We start from the raw sequence: 14,822 nt of genomic DNA on the forward strand, positions 1-14,822 counted from the left end.
ACACTGTCAAGGTTGGGTTCACGTTTTAGATTTTGGCAGTGTCGCCATCCCCAGCTCATTTGAATCTGCTCAGCAGTTATTTCTATGGATGAGCCAAGCTGTGATGCTCAGATATGCATTTTTAACTCTGAAGATTTAGGTTGCTCTGGGTTGGAGTGGTACTTCATACCAGCACATGAGAAGTCAGATAGGTGCTGATTCAGAATCCAGCTCCTCTTAACTCTGACGTGCAGGGACTTATGATCCAAAGATTTGGTTCATATCTATCTCTACTTTCGTACAATTGTGCTCATAAATATCTGTACAGAGAGAGAAGACTATCCGTTTAAAACAAACAAACAAACAAAAGATAAATGACAGGCACTAAGAGAGTGTTAAATATTTTTTAAAGTATTAAATATAAATCTCAATTGTTTCTTTAAGGAAGAAGTTTTCAAACTGTTAAAAGGTAATTCTAAGCAGTAGCTAGTAACATTCTTTGTTATGAGGGAAAAGAAAAGAAACCTTGGCAATGTCTTTTTAAATTAAGAACAATGATAACTCAAATTAGGTGCAAGTCTGTAGAGAAGAAAATATAAAAACTTTCATGAATTTTAATCACAAATATTCTTTGCAATCTGAAGTTGCCATATGTTTTAATTATATGTATTTAAAGATGATAGCTCTACTTATAAAGCAAAAAGGAATCCTAGGAGGGGTGTGATCACATTTATTTAAATGCTAATGCAAATCAAAGCAACATAGAATTTCTCTAGCTTTCCCTGTAGATAAAATAACCATATATTTGGTTAAAAAGCTTATATTTTTCTGCATTGTGGATACATTGCCTCATGCAGTCTCAGTAAATATATATTTTATTTTAGACAAATAAAATTTGATATATGACTTGCAGTTTTAGTTGGAATCCATCTTGGGGGGCTTGAGCAAAATATTTCTTGAATACTGCAGAGGACAGAGCATTTATCAGAAACTTTAAATCCCTTTTTGTAGTACAAGCTCTGAGCCTATTTCTGCAAGCATGCAAACACAGTGTATACTCTCAGTGCAGTCAGCAAAGAGGTATATACAGTGTTTTTGGTATTAGACAAACCTACCAGTAATTTCCCCTTGATGAAACTAAACCATTTCTTGATCATCTGTAATCCATAGGTGTTCTGTGCATTACTGCTCATCAGGAATGTTGGGGAATATATTCTGATTTTTAATGTTCAATGCTAGAATGACCAAACTAAAATAATATTCATATGGTAATCTAAACTTTCTGAAAAAGTAGAACTGCATTACTGTATACAGTGGAAAGCTATTTATTGTACCTCTGGTTATTCCTCTGAAAATCGTAGTGTACAAAATATTTGTCAAGCCTGAACTAATGTATATAACTGAAATAATGTAAAGTTATATTTTCATGTTTTATACTTAACATGATGGGAATACATAATGTATGAGTATTTCAATTACAGATTATATGGATTGGATAATACACATCTTGGTTAAAAGCAGTAATCATAGTTTAATATCCATGTTACAGTACATCAGTATATCGCTATATAAAGTATGTCTGTGTGCATTTAAGTGAAAAGTAGTCAAGAGTGATGAAAGCTGTCCAAGGGTTTTTTTATTCATTTTATATGAAAACTGTTATGGAGCAACCAAAATGTTTATGAACTCAAACTTGTGTAAATTTCAAAATGTCCTTTACTGTAGCTTTTTGTTTACAGTACAGTATCTTATTTTCTGCTTTGTTAAATGAGTAACAGTACAAAGCTGGACATACACTTTCTAAGACATTAACGTTCCCGTTTTTTCATGTATACCTATATGACAGAAAATGCTTCTGATTTTATTTTTCAATCTAACACATGATGGCTTTTCCGGAGTGTTGTATAAACATCAATCATACATAAAAAATCTTCTTAAAAAAGGCAAAAGGCCTTTAATGTCTGTTTAGTATTATTGAAATCTGATTCATTATTTATTACAAATGTATTTTCTAAAGGTTTTACAAAGAACAAACCTGTTTTTCCCCACAGACATAAATTTTCCTTGAAGAGTTTTGCAAGATATCTTCCCTCAAATCATCTTATCACTCAAGGGCAGATTTACTGTAGTTCATGTTTTCACTAAATGAAGTAATGTAACTTTTTTGCCAGTAATATAATTTTATTTCTGGAATGTAACCTTCTTGATCACGCTTATAAAGGCAGTATGATAAGTTGTTATGCTAGCAACTTAAATATCTAATTGATAGCTCTACTTAAATGTTGTCATCTATTTCTTGGATCAGTTTTTCTCGTTGTTTTTTTTTTTTTTTTTTTTTTAAACTTCAACAGATTGTTGATATGTCCAAACTAGAGAAAGGACCTGAAAAATGGCAAGTATTTTAAGAATATATTGGTAGTGTTGCTACTATAAATCTAGATCTGTAAAAGTTTGCTCTTAGAGACACTGAAGACTTGCGATGTGAAAAGTTAAGCTTTTTTTTTTTTAATGTATTATATATTTAACAGTGTGTGTGTGTGTGTGTCTTAGGGTATCGGCCTCCTTTTGGCAGGTAGATATGAACAGTGCACAAATAATTGTATTTTAAAATACAAATGTATGATTTCAACTGTCTTTTGATACAGTTAGTTATATGGATATAGTGGTCACCAGAAAAACAGATGATATCTGTGGAGGTTACTTAAACCTGTTTAATGATATGAAAGTTCATTGTTTATTAAATCTTTTGATTTATCCTGTCATAGGATCACACAAAAAAAATTGCTGAGAGAGTCCTACCAGGTCCAAATTATCTTAGGAATTCATATTATATGAAACACCTAAAATAGGTTGGCAAATGATTTAAGTGTGGACTTAATTTTAAGCATTTTTCCTGGCACTGTTTTTTTTTTTTTTTGTTTTTGTTTTTGTTTTAGATTACAACATTGGGTGCTACATACCTGTGTAAGATAAAACAGAATTAGGAAATTGTATACAACAATGGCACCTATTTGACAAATTTCATTCAATATGTACTAATCAATAGGTTGTCCTGAAACTTCACTCTTGCTTCACTAGTACTCTAAACCTTGGGGCTACTTAAAATAACTCTATGGTAAAATTGCCCTACTTTTTTTTTTTTTTTTTTTTTTTTTTTTATTCTTCTGCCTTGAATGCTCTTTCATCACTCCCCAAAGACATAGATTCATAAGTATGTCTAGATCTAATATCTGGGGATGTACAAGACCTTGAAGTGAAAACAACTTCATAACAAGAACTCTGAATTAATTGCTAATTGCATTTAGTAGATATTAACTCCTTGTACCCCGAGTAACTGTAGTCTTTGTAATACATCTTGTTTTTAGAGATTTCATTAATGTAGTGAATATCACTTTGATGATAACAACTTCACAATTGGTTGTTTAGTACTTTAACATGCAATTTATTGAACTGGTATACTTTGGGGAAAAAAAAGTGAAATCTTCAGAATATGATTTTTGTAAATAATTGGGAAAAAAAGAGAAACATGTTAAGATAAAATACAGAAGTTCTGAGAATTACTGAGAAGTTCTGAGATCTAACTCACATGCATCTTTTATGCTTCATGAGGTCTTCCTTCCTTACCTTTTCATTAGGGCATGTTATGTGATGTGCTTTCTTTTCTCTTGCCCCACCATATGCAGTTACTTTTAATGCATACTTTTTTTTGTTTTTTAGCTTGGTAGGCAGGTTAGAAATATAATTACTGTATATAATGTTTACTACAATTAAAAAAAAAAAAAAAAAAAAAAACAATTTTTCAGTAATTAAATTTTTTGTTATAGCTCATTTAATATGTCTCTATTAAAGGACCAGTAATGATAAGTGTGGGAAAGATTTCTTGGGTCAGCTAAACCTGTAATTCAAGTGTCATCCTCCATTGACTATTCTTATACCAATCTCCTTTGTATATCTCTTATTGCTAATGAGAATGAAAAAATTGGCTACCTCTAGAGACATTTCAGTGTTTTATCTACCTGAGTGGTAAGAAAATACTTTCTTCATACCTAAAAGAAAAACATGATCTCAGTTAATTCCTCTGTCCACTGAATGGCTTCATAGCATTTGCTCAAAATTCTCCCTCACAATACTTTTAACTGTCACTGAACAGGAGAGGACCATTACTGCATGCTGTAGGCATAGAAAAAAAAGCTTAAATTCCCATTTTAACAAATGCTGACTTTTAAAGACTGCCTTTTCTGTGTTAAAGTAGTTATTCTTACTATTCATCCTTTTAAAAATTGATTGAATATATATATATATATTTCTCTTAATATAAAATTTATTTGTTTGTTTTAAAGTTTGCAACCCTAATTTTGAGAATTAGAATGTAAAGGTGCAGCTAAACATTAGTGCCTAAACCAGCTCCTTGAGATTGTCCTCAGTTCCCATCTGGAGGTGGGAGAAATGCTACAAAGAAATGGGTTCCACTGGACCCCATGTGCCATGGACCTCACTGCCTCCTCTGCATCTTCTCATAGACAAAAGGAAGCAGGTGAGCAAAGCTGAGGTAGGAGTTGGAGTGGTGGTTTCATGTCACTTTTTTGTCTCCCTCAATCCTGACACAGCACCCAAAATAGACAAGAAATAGAATTTAGCCCTGTTTTCAAAGGATAGAAAATATACTTGCAATTTATTCTTTTCCTTTCTAAAATACCACTGTTAATGAGGTTTGGAAATTATAATTCTGTTTCAGTTCATAGTAAAAAATTGGAAGTAAAACCTGTTTCCAGAGTCTCATTTACTGTCAGCAATGTATACATGTACTAGCTTTCTAGATAGATCCTTCTGGCGGTGCTTTACGGGAGCATCAAGAACATTTTGTTAAAAATATATTTGGAAGTTTTTACATGACAACTTTTTACACAATTTTTGTATTGTTACTGCATGTCCTTCAGCACTATGTTCGAGTAAAGAGAAAAATTCAATTAAAGAGGTCGTTATAGCTCTTTCACTTGATAGTATGCTCTACCAATACAATAGTATATTTCAGTAGTTGGTTTCCTTATGCGTTTCAGTTTAAATCACAAACATGTTTTGGGTTACCTGGTATTCCTACATAGTGGAATATTCACAGAAATATTTTTTCTGTTTTTGAAAGAGTGAATGCCTTTTATGCTGTCACATTGACTAAGGATATAGTTAAACAAATTACCTTCATGATTTTTACTCAGGTGCTTGCTTCTGTATTTGTTACTATTATTTTCAATAATTTCACAGAATAGTGGAAGAGTATTTCCATAAATTTGGAATCAAGTTGCTTGGCAGCTGACAGAATTTAGCTATAGTGGGAATTTATATTTCAGTTTAGTGTGTTAGTAAGTGGAGTTGCTGTTAGTTGAAAATGAAAGTCTAATATATATGTATGCATACATATCCATTCACAAATATGGAAATGCGGTAGTTAAACTAAGGCTGAGTTTGATAAGGCCAGGATTTCACCTCAGATGTGTATTCAAAAAAGGTGATAATTGCAGCAATAATTCATAGCAGGGCCAGTAGCAAGAGAAAGGTTCATTATCAAGTGCCTTACCACCATCATTTTGAATAAATATGGAATTTCATATTTCTGTAAGATAGTAAGGTAGTCCCATAGGGCTCAATCAACAATAAATTCTATAATTTTGAAATCTCATGTAGCCCCCTATTTTTCTCACTTACAGGATTAGGTTCTACAAAATTTCTGTGAGAAAAATAAGTGTGTTCCACACACACACGCACACACAAAGCATCATTGCCTCTCACTTCATCAGTAGGGATGATGAGTTTATGTATATATATATTTATATATAAAAATATTTTTTTTCAGTTTAAAATGTCTTACCTGTTTAAAAATCCACATGATTGGAGAGGCTCGGGTTTAGTTAAATCTAGCATTATATGAACAAGGACAAATAAAGCATAACTATTTGTAAGTTATTACTTGATTTTTGAACCAAAATTTCTATGAGAAGTTAGTGCCTCCAGAAAAAAATATACTGGGCATTGACAGGGCTTGACACTACACTACCTACATTGAACACAGTGCAATAATATGCACTGCCGTGGTGCTGTGGCAGAATTCTGTCCACATTTTGTATTATTTTTTTATTGGCATAGACTAGTATAAACTATAGGAAATCACCATCAAAAAGTAGGCCTGACATTTCATTTTCAGAAAATTTCTATTTAGTGGTTGTATCTGTGGCATTATCACGTTCTTTAAATCTGCACTTTCTGAATATAAAACTAAAGCATGAGATAAACATTTTTAAAGCCATTATCTTCATTGAGAAAGTTACTTTACTTAACATGGCTATACTTGACCAAAGTACTTGCTTTCCACAGGAATACCTGTCACTTTTTTTTCACTCTATCTTCTTTTAAATTCTTGAGGACCTAATGATATTCTATTAATAGAAAAAAAACTTTTTTTTTTAGCTTTTTTTTTTTTTTTTTTGTGGTAGAGCCACAGTAGATGTGAGAGGTGTTTGTCAGTACTGCTTCATTCACCTTATAAGCTGCTTTCTATTGGAGATCCATGTAGTTTTCTATTTGTAATTTACTTTTTGATCTTTTATCACTGGGAGAGATTTTTGGAACACTGAGGAACATTGAGTGTCCTTGTGAACACCACTTGCTGTTTTGAGATGTTGCCCTCAGCTGATGACTGTATACAGTGGACTGCATCTTTTAAAGAATCTTTCTCCGTCAGCAGGGTCAGAGAGAGTAAGGTAAAATACTTTGGTTGGATTCTGCCTTGCTGAAGACCAGAGGAGCTGGGGCATTCGTTTCAGCTTGGGTGGGAATAAGTCTGAACCTCCCAGCCACCCATGTGCAGTCAAGCAGTGATCTCTGCTGGGGTCACCACACTTGTGCTAAAGCTGGCAAAAACTGAACTGTTAGCACAGCCGAGGTGCAAAAGCTATTTCTGCACGGTTGATATGATGCTGAGGGTAGCAGAGCTGTCCCCTTCTTCCCATCAGAACTTTCAGGAAGCTTTTTTCCTTCAACGAACAGCATTCATCCACATATGGAAAATTCAGAATCTGACTTTGAGAGATTGCATTAATATAAAATAATCATACATTTTCTTGGCCTAAAGGAAACTCAGCATTCACCCTCCCTCCAGAAAACTAAGCACAGACGTCTTGGCTGGGTGAACAATTTTATGGAGAATTTCCACAAGGCAAAAATGTTACTAATTTATGAATGAATGATGACATCATATATTGTCATAAAAGAAAACCAATAAGCTTCCCAGTAGGCAGGATCATGAGGTAAGATGGTTTGGTAAGATGCTAGGTTAGATTTTACTAAGTGGACAGCATTTTTATATGCACGATGTAATATGCTACATAAATAACAGACATTTCGGCTTGCTTATTGGATTGCTGAGTGATTTTTATGAGGTGTCAAACTTATATAGTAATATATATTCAAATAATGCAATTATGTGTGTGTTTTTTTGTTTGTTTGTTTGTTTTTTAACTTTTTAAATGCTATGCTTTGATTACTTATCAAAACCTAAACTAGAAGTAATACATATCATTGAAGTTGTCCTAGTGCAAAACTGCTGAATGTGACAACACATCTGATCTGCAATTTTTTTTAATATATTTTATATATATATATATTTTAAATATCAGTAGGGAGGGGAAAAAATGCATCTTGCTATAAGGAACAGGCAAAAAAGAGTGGATAAAAGAACACAAAGCAAATGTCTAAGTGACTAGAATGGGGTTTTGAAGCCATGATTTTTACTGGTAGACCAGGCAATGCTAGGCTAACAGTTGGTCTTGATGATCTTGGAGGTCTTTTCCACCCCAAGTAATTTTGTATTTTCAAAATACAATGTTGATTACGAAATAAAGTAGAATTTATGTTCTCATTTAAGTTAGAAGATGTTAGTAGATGATAGTATATGTTAGTAGATGTTAGTTAGATGTTAGTAGACAAAAGTGTTTTCCAAGGAGAAATGTGGATTATCAGTCAAGCCAGTATATTTTTTAAGACACTGGCTTTTTTTTTTTTTTTTTTTTTTTTCTGAAAGTACAGAATGCTTCATGCTATAGCAGAGAAAAAAGATTTAAGGCTATATATTAGATATGAGGAACTGTTGCAAGAGAATACAGGTGAGATTTTGTTTGTATGGCTTATATTTCAAGAAGTTTTATCCTTCTACTTGTTCTCCTTTCACTACAGCTTTTTGTAAGAAAAAGAAAGTCAATCTTCTCTCTAATCATCCTGTGCTCTTACATGCTCTGATCGCATTGATTGGCATCAGGGAAGCCACCTGGATACCTTGGAAAATGTTGGTGTAGATAGACGGTAGAATTGCCCAATATAAAAATATTTTCTGTCTGGTTTTGTTTCCATGTGGATATGATTTTTCACTTATTTTGTATGTTGTTTTTTTTTGTGGTGCAGCTGTGGATGCAGAGATCAGTAGGGAAAATAAGGCAAATATGTTGTTTCCCAATAGTACAGAATATGACAGAGCACTCCTGAAGAGTTTCTGCAGGAAGGTATTTAAAAAAAATGCCTTTTAAAAAAATGATTTGCCTCTGAGCATCCTTTAATGAGAGGCAAAGCTATGTGGCTTCTGTGTTTTGCAGTTGTCTTCCCCGGAGACAAAAATCCTTTTCTAAAGGTCAAGAATCTATGTACTGAGATACTTTTGCAGACTCAGCCCTAAATGACTAAATTCTGTACAAAAATGCAAGATATTGAACATGCGATGAAATGCACAAAATAAATTTCTTTAAAAAGTAAATTAGTACGATACATTACCTGTCAGTTATATCATCAAACTCAGCAGTCTCAGCTGTTGTCTTTTTTGTTTGTTTGTGGTCTGTTTTTTTTGTTTGTTTGTTGTTTATTTTTTTTTTAGTTATTATATTATTATTTTGGATTAGTACAAAATGTATGTGACTTAATGCTCTGTCTCCCACTAAAGTAGAATTCCATCATCGTTACATACCATTTGTAATTTCTAGTATGAACAGATCTACAGTAGGTGTCCTCGTCAAAATCTTTGTCTTATGGAGTTTAGCTCATGTTTTATTTCAGCTTCTGAAGAATTAATCCTGTAAGTAACTCCTACCATCAAATCCTATTGGTAGGATTGTTGAACATTGATTGTGGTAATAAAAGTCTTCATTTTTCTAATAAATAGAAACAAAGAAGAAAAAGTCTAAGAAAAGTCTGACAAGGAAGTGTCACGGAATCATATAGGATACTTTTCCCACCTACTCATTTCAAAACACTGCAACGTATACTATGAATACTGTGAAGAACAGAAAGATTCTGTGTTTTCCACCACTTTCAAAATTTGAAAGCTGGATTAGAAGTAGGGATAGCATTGTTACTCAATTTTAATTAATTTATTTTTTTCCCATTATTGTCTTTGTGACTGAAATATCTTGCACACTGTTTTTCTTCCTCTTAGGAACAAAAGGATGATATATGGGACATCACAGATATATTTCTGAAACCCTCTGCAGTTGTCATTTGTCTGTATAGATGCTTGACCATTTCTTGTCTTCATTCCTCTTAGATCCGTATGGCTGATAAGATTTAAATCTTCTGGACTTTGTATGTCTGTGTTGGAAAACTGTTTTATAACCTGTTAACGTTCCCTAGGTGGCCATTAACCAATGGTTAATGATGTCATTTAGATAAAACATTTAATTTATGTAATACCTTGAAGCATATACAGTGTTTTAAAAATAATTTAATATTCATGGCACTCTAAAGTGAAGACTTAAGCATGCAAGTTAGAATACTGAGGATAAAAGATGATAGTGAAGAAAGGTATAGGAGAAATGAAATGTGAGACATTGCAGGCTGATTGTGCTGATATAAACGTATTTTCTGTCTTCTTTTGTGTTTAATTCTCGGGCATCCGTCTTTGATTCTAAATTTTCTTAATAAAGAATGGAGTAAGATATAGAAAAATATATTGCAACTTCTACCTGGTGACAATACTTATTCCAGCTAAAATGTTTTTTGCTCTAATGGTAATAACTGAGGAAAAGAAAATCATTTCTCGCAAGCATCTTATGGTACTGACTTAGCTTCTTGGAATACTTTCTTCATTTCCTTTTGGAAGCTCTTCATTTGAGTTTCAGAAAGACAGGCAGCTGCAAACGTACAATGCAAGTGACTGGAACTTGCTGAATCATTCTGTCTTTGCCAAATAAGTGGTGTTTTTTTGTTGTTTGTTGTTGGTTTTTTGGTATATTTCTCCACTCTTCTACTCTGAACTTGAGGCAGTACATTTTGATAGCGAGTTCTGAAATCAAACAAACCAACGTGACACCTAGATGGATGGAAATTAGCTTTCAAATTAGTTTCTTGCTGTGACTGAGCTCAGCAGCGTCTATGTCTTTTGCAAGATGGATTGCCCTCTGTGTTGCTTTACATGTTAGTGATTGTTATAAATGACAATAAGAACCGTAAAAAATTAAATTTCCATGTTAATAATATTTCCAGTTCCATTTGTCTGTGTGCTTGTGTTCAATCAGCCATGTAAAGTGTCTTATTTCAGATACATTCAATTGTAGTCAGGCCTGTAATTTCCATGTTTATTTGGAGACTTTATTAAATAAATTACATAGCATTCACTAAACATGGAGTTAATTTTTCTGTTGTTCCTTCAAGTTGATACAGACTTGAGACACGGTATAATCACAATATTCCTTAGAAGAGTTCTTGATAGTGGAATGGCAGTACATTGTCCATGATTTTCTATGCAAAAACTACCCACCTTTCTATTTAACCTAAATTTTACTTTGGGAAATAAATGAGTTTGATTGACATAAAACAAGGTGTTTTATGAACTCCAAAACCCATCTATTCTCCTGCATTACAGTCTGTATCACACTCACCTCAAAAGCACATCTAACCTGATCTCCAAATGAGGAAAATAATGTATCATTGTATTAAGAATAATAGTTTTAATCTTTGCACAAAAAGCCTGTTGTTCTTTACTGAAGAGATGATATCAGTTTTGTTGAAAATGTACTTTTGCACAAGTAAAATGTATTCAAGCAGTGCAGGGATGGATGACTATCACTTTTTATAGAACAGATTCCCTTGAAAACAAGTCTACTTTGAAACAAAAAATATTCTAGCACTGAGTTCAAGAGATTTCCTGCTTCCAGACACTGTATATTTAAAGGCAGAATGTTCCATGCACGTAAAAACAGTGAAGGAAGGATGAGGGTTAGGCCATTAATTGGCACAAAGTAAAATACTTGTGTCTAGGGACTGAGAATGGTAAAATGTGAATTTGGAACCATTTATGTGTACATTTGTCTATCCATTTGTCTGTTTCACTTTTCTCTGCATGTTCCATAGGAATAAAAAAAAAAATGATCACACATTTCCTTTTGCTGGCAAAACAAAAAATAAAAAATAATTACTTCAGGCACCAGACCTGGCACATATACACAGATTAGATTGGTGAAAGCATCTTGCATAGCTTTTTTTTTTTTTTTTTTTTTTTTTTTCTACAAACTATCTTCTTATCTTTTAAACGTTCAGTATGTCTGGTGTCTAAATTGCACAGTGAAAATCTCTTATAAGCCATTTATCAGATTTTTCCTCCACATGCTTTTGTCAATTAAGATTTCCCTGGTGATTTCAAAATCTCATCAAAAGACTTTTTATAAAGAAGAATGTTAGACTGACATGAAGACATTTGAGACATCCTGCTTGCAGAGCGATCTGTGCTACAGATGAATGGCAGAATATCCAATCTTATATCCAGTCTTATAGCAGTCTTCTGAGACAGCTTTGGAGTTTATTTTTCACAGTCACTGGGAAATGAGACGGAGAGAAGGAGAGAGAGAGAGGAAAAAGACTTTAAATACACAGAAATTCTAATATATCTAGGATTCTGAAGTGCTAGCCTGACAAATGAAAAAAAGGCCAGATTAGCGTTAAAACACATGTTAAACCCATGGACCATTTCCAGGGTCATTAAATCACTATTAAATGATGATTGTCAAGCATTAATTTCTGTAAGTAATGAGCCAAGCATGCTCCCAGCCAATTCTAACGGACAGTTTAGGAATCAGTGTCCCAGTGATCATTCTCATTCAGCATTTTGTGTGTTGTTGCAATATTTTTGGAGTCTAGGAAAGTTTGCTGTAATAGATGGAGGCTATTCCATGCCCATTACCTTGAGTGCTTGGGAAAGCTCTTGTGTGTTTAGTTTAGCAATATAGATGTCACCTGTGGGAACTAATTAGAGTGAGTGGAGGAGTGCTGAGTCTTGAATTTTGAGGACACCTGGAGATTTCTTTGGACAAAGAAGCTACGTGAAGCTGAGATTTTTATTTAAAACTTTTGGTCCAGTCTCCCCTTGTAGAATACTGGCATTAGGAGACACACCTGGATTAAGTTAAGAGACTACCAGAAATACCTAAAATAATAGGACTGATAATATGAAGAATTTGTAATAGAGGTCAGAAAGAATAAGAACGGATTAAGAAAAATCAGCCCACAATAGATTTTCCAAAAGCTATTAGAGACCAGTTTTGTGTAGGTGTTTTTTTCTGTTGTTGTTTGTTTGTTTTCACACATAAATATATTAATACCGAAAGAGAAAATAAGGAGATGCTATGCACTGGTAATTAATATCAGTTTAGTTGTAACTTAGAGAGTTAGTGTATATTTGGGTTCAGTTTTGGAAAGAAAATCTGGTGAATAAATTGCAGAGGGTTTCTTCTTTAAAGCAAAGGAACTGTAAGGTAGGAAGGAATATGGATAAAGGAGATTGCATTACAAAAGTGAATATTACACTGGAAGAGGAAGTTCAAAATTCTGTTTATCAAATATAAGCATTGGGATCATCTGTGTTGTAATATACGGCCCTGACACAAGGAGAGGAAAAGTCCTGGTGAGATTAGCTTGATGAAATGAAGATGAAATGCTGAAAGAACTGGATGCGTTTGAGGACTGAAGTTATAGAAAGAAATAAAAAGCATAAAATGAAGGCACTTAAGGCACTTGGAAAAAAAAATAGCACATCAGATCAAAGGCAGGGAGAAACCTTTTTCTTCCAATGCCAGCTGATAGTGAATGGCCCATGAAGACTGGATGTCATGCATACCATGTGTTTTGTGGGAACACTCTCGTGGCTGTGGCTTCCAACAGCTTGTGGTTCGGGGACTCCTGTAGACACAGATAGTGTCTTTGCATTTCATATCCTTCCCAGCAACTTATCTAGTCACTCTGAACCCATCTAAACTTTTGGCAGCCACAATATTCAGTGTCAGGAATTGTCATGGGTTAACTAAATGTTACTTAAAGAATCTCTCTCTCCCTCTCTCTCTCTCTTTTTTTTTTTCCCCTTTTATTTGTCTTAAGTCTGTTACCTGGTATTTTTTTGTTGTTGCATCCTCTGTAGCATGACATTTCTCATTGTCCCTGATCTGAACTGAGAGGCTTGTTAGCTATCATATAAAAAAAAAAAAATCAGAAAGTTGAGCCTTTCATGTAACAAACTAGAAGTGGGAAAAGAACATCCTCCCAAGAGGGAGAAAAGCTGCTTACTTCTAAAAAACAATGTGGTACCAGAGAAAGGTTTGAAAATTGGTATGGCATACATTTTGGGTGGATTGTGAAAATTTCTTGCTTCAGAGCAGCAGAAACTCTTGGCAGTCAGGTCTGAGGGCTGTGCCCTGCCTGCTTAGGCAGTGCACAAGTGAGCATGGTTATGGAACAACCCTTTTTACAGTGGCTATCTCTCAGAGAACTACCAGGTCCCCATTTTCAAAAGATCACCTCAAGCAAGGGTTCAGAGCTCAAATACATTCCTTTGTCTCACTCTACTAGCAAAATCATGAAAATGCATTGCCATGTGTGAGAGCTGGTGATGGGATTCAGCTGAGTAGGAGGCCCCTTCCCAACATACGCTCCTATATGATCTGGTGTGACCTGTGTGGTCAGTCAGATTTACATGTCAGCCATTTTACAAAAAGTCAAAAAGGCATATGGCGCCCTTGTATCTGCTAGCTCTGTTATTAGAAGTGATTTAAAACAAAACAACAACAACAAAACACTTTGCTTTGAATACAGGACACCTTGGTTATCCCTTCTGTTGTGTGAGCACATTTATGAAAAATCTCTTTTCTGTCCTGCAGGTGTAACTTTCATCTCTATTGCTACAGAATATTTTCAGAGATGAAATGCAAAACCAGATTCATTTTGCAATGAACAGTCACAGGGTAGAATTGGTGCAGAAAGGATGGTGACTGAAGAGAAGCCAGACCCAATCCTTCTCCAATGGCTCTTAAGGACAAAACCAAAAACTCCATGTTTTCAGCAAAAGAAGGACGGAAACAAGAGTCTTCTTCTCACATGGGCATCTTGTAGAGTTAGGGTTCAGCTTTTACTGAGTAGGATTTGTCCAACAGAGAGTTAAGTACTCCACAGGAACTTGAGCAGCTGTATTAGGGGCAGATAACCTGTCAGTGTGGATTATTCTCTGTTTTGCTCCAGGGCTCTGATCCTTTCATTGCCCAACTGCATACAGTTTTGTTTGGTTTTGATTTCTGCCTGGAACAAGCCAGATAGCTCCCTCATAGAGAGAGCAGAGGCACTGTTTAAGATAGCTTGGCTCCACCGTTCATTTCTGTCAGCATAGATGAAGCGTGACCATCTTGCTCAGTTTATGCATTTAGGTTGCTCTGAAAGGTGGTGGCCTTGAAGAGTTTAAATGTGAATCAGTTTAAATGTGAAGAGTTTAAATGTGAATTTAATTCATAATACAGGCTGCCCAGATGGGATAGGTGTACACCAAAGAGCTCAGA

Source organism: Aythya ferina, assembly GCF_964211825.1.
Source record: "Aythya ferina genome assembly, chromosome: 4".
NCBI lineage: Eukaryota > Metazoa > Chordata > Aves > Anseriformes > Anatidae > Aythya > Aythya ferina.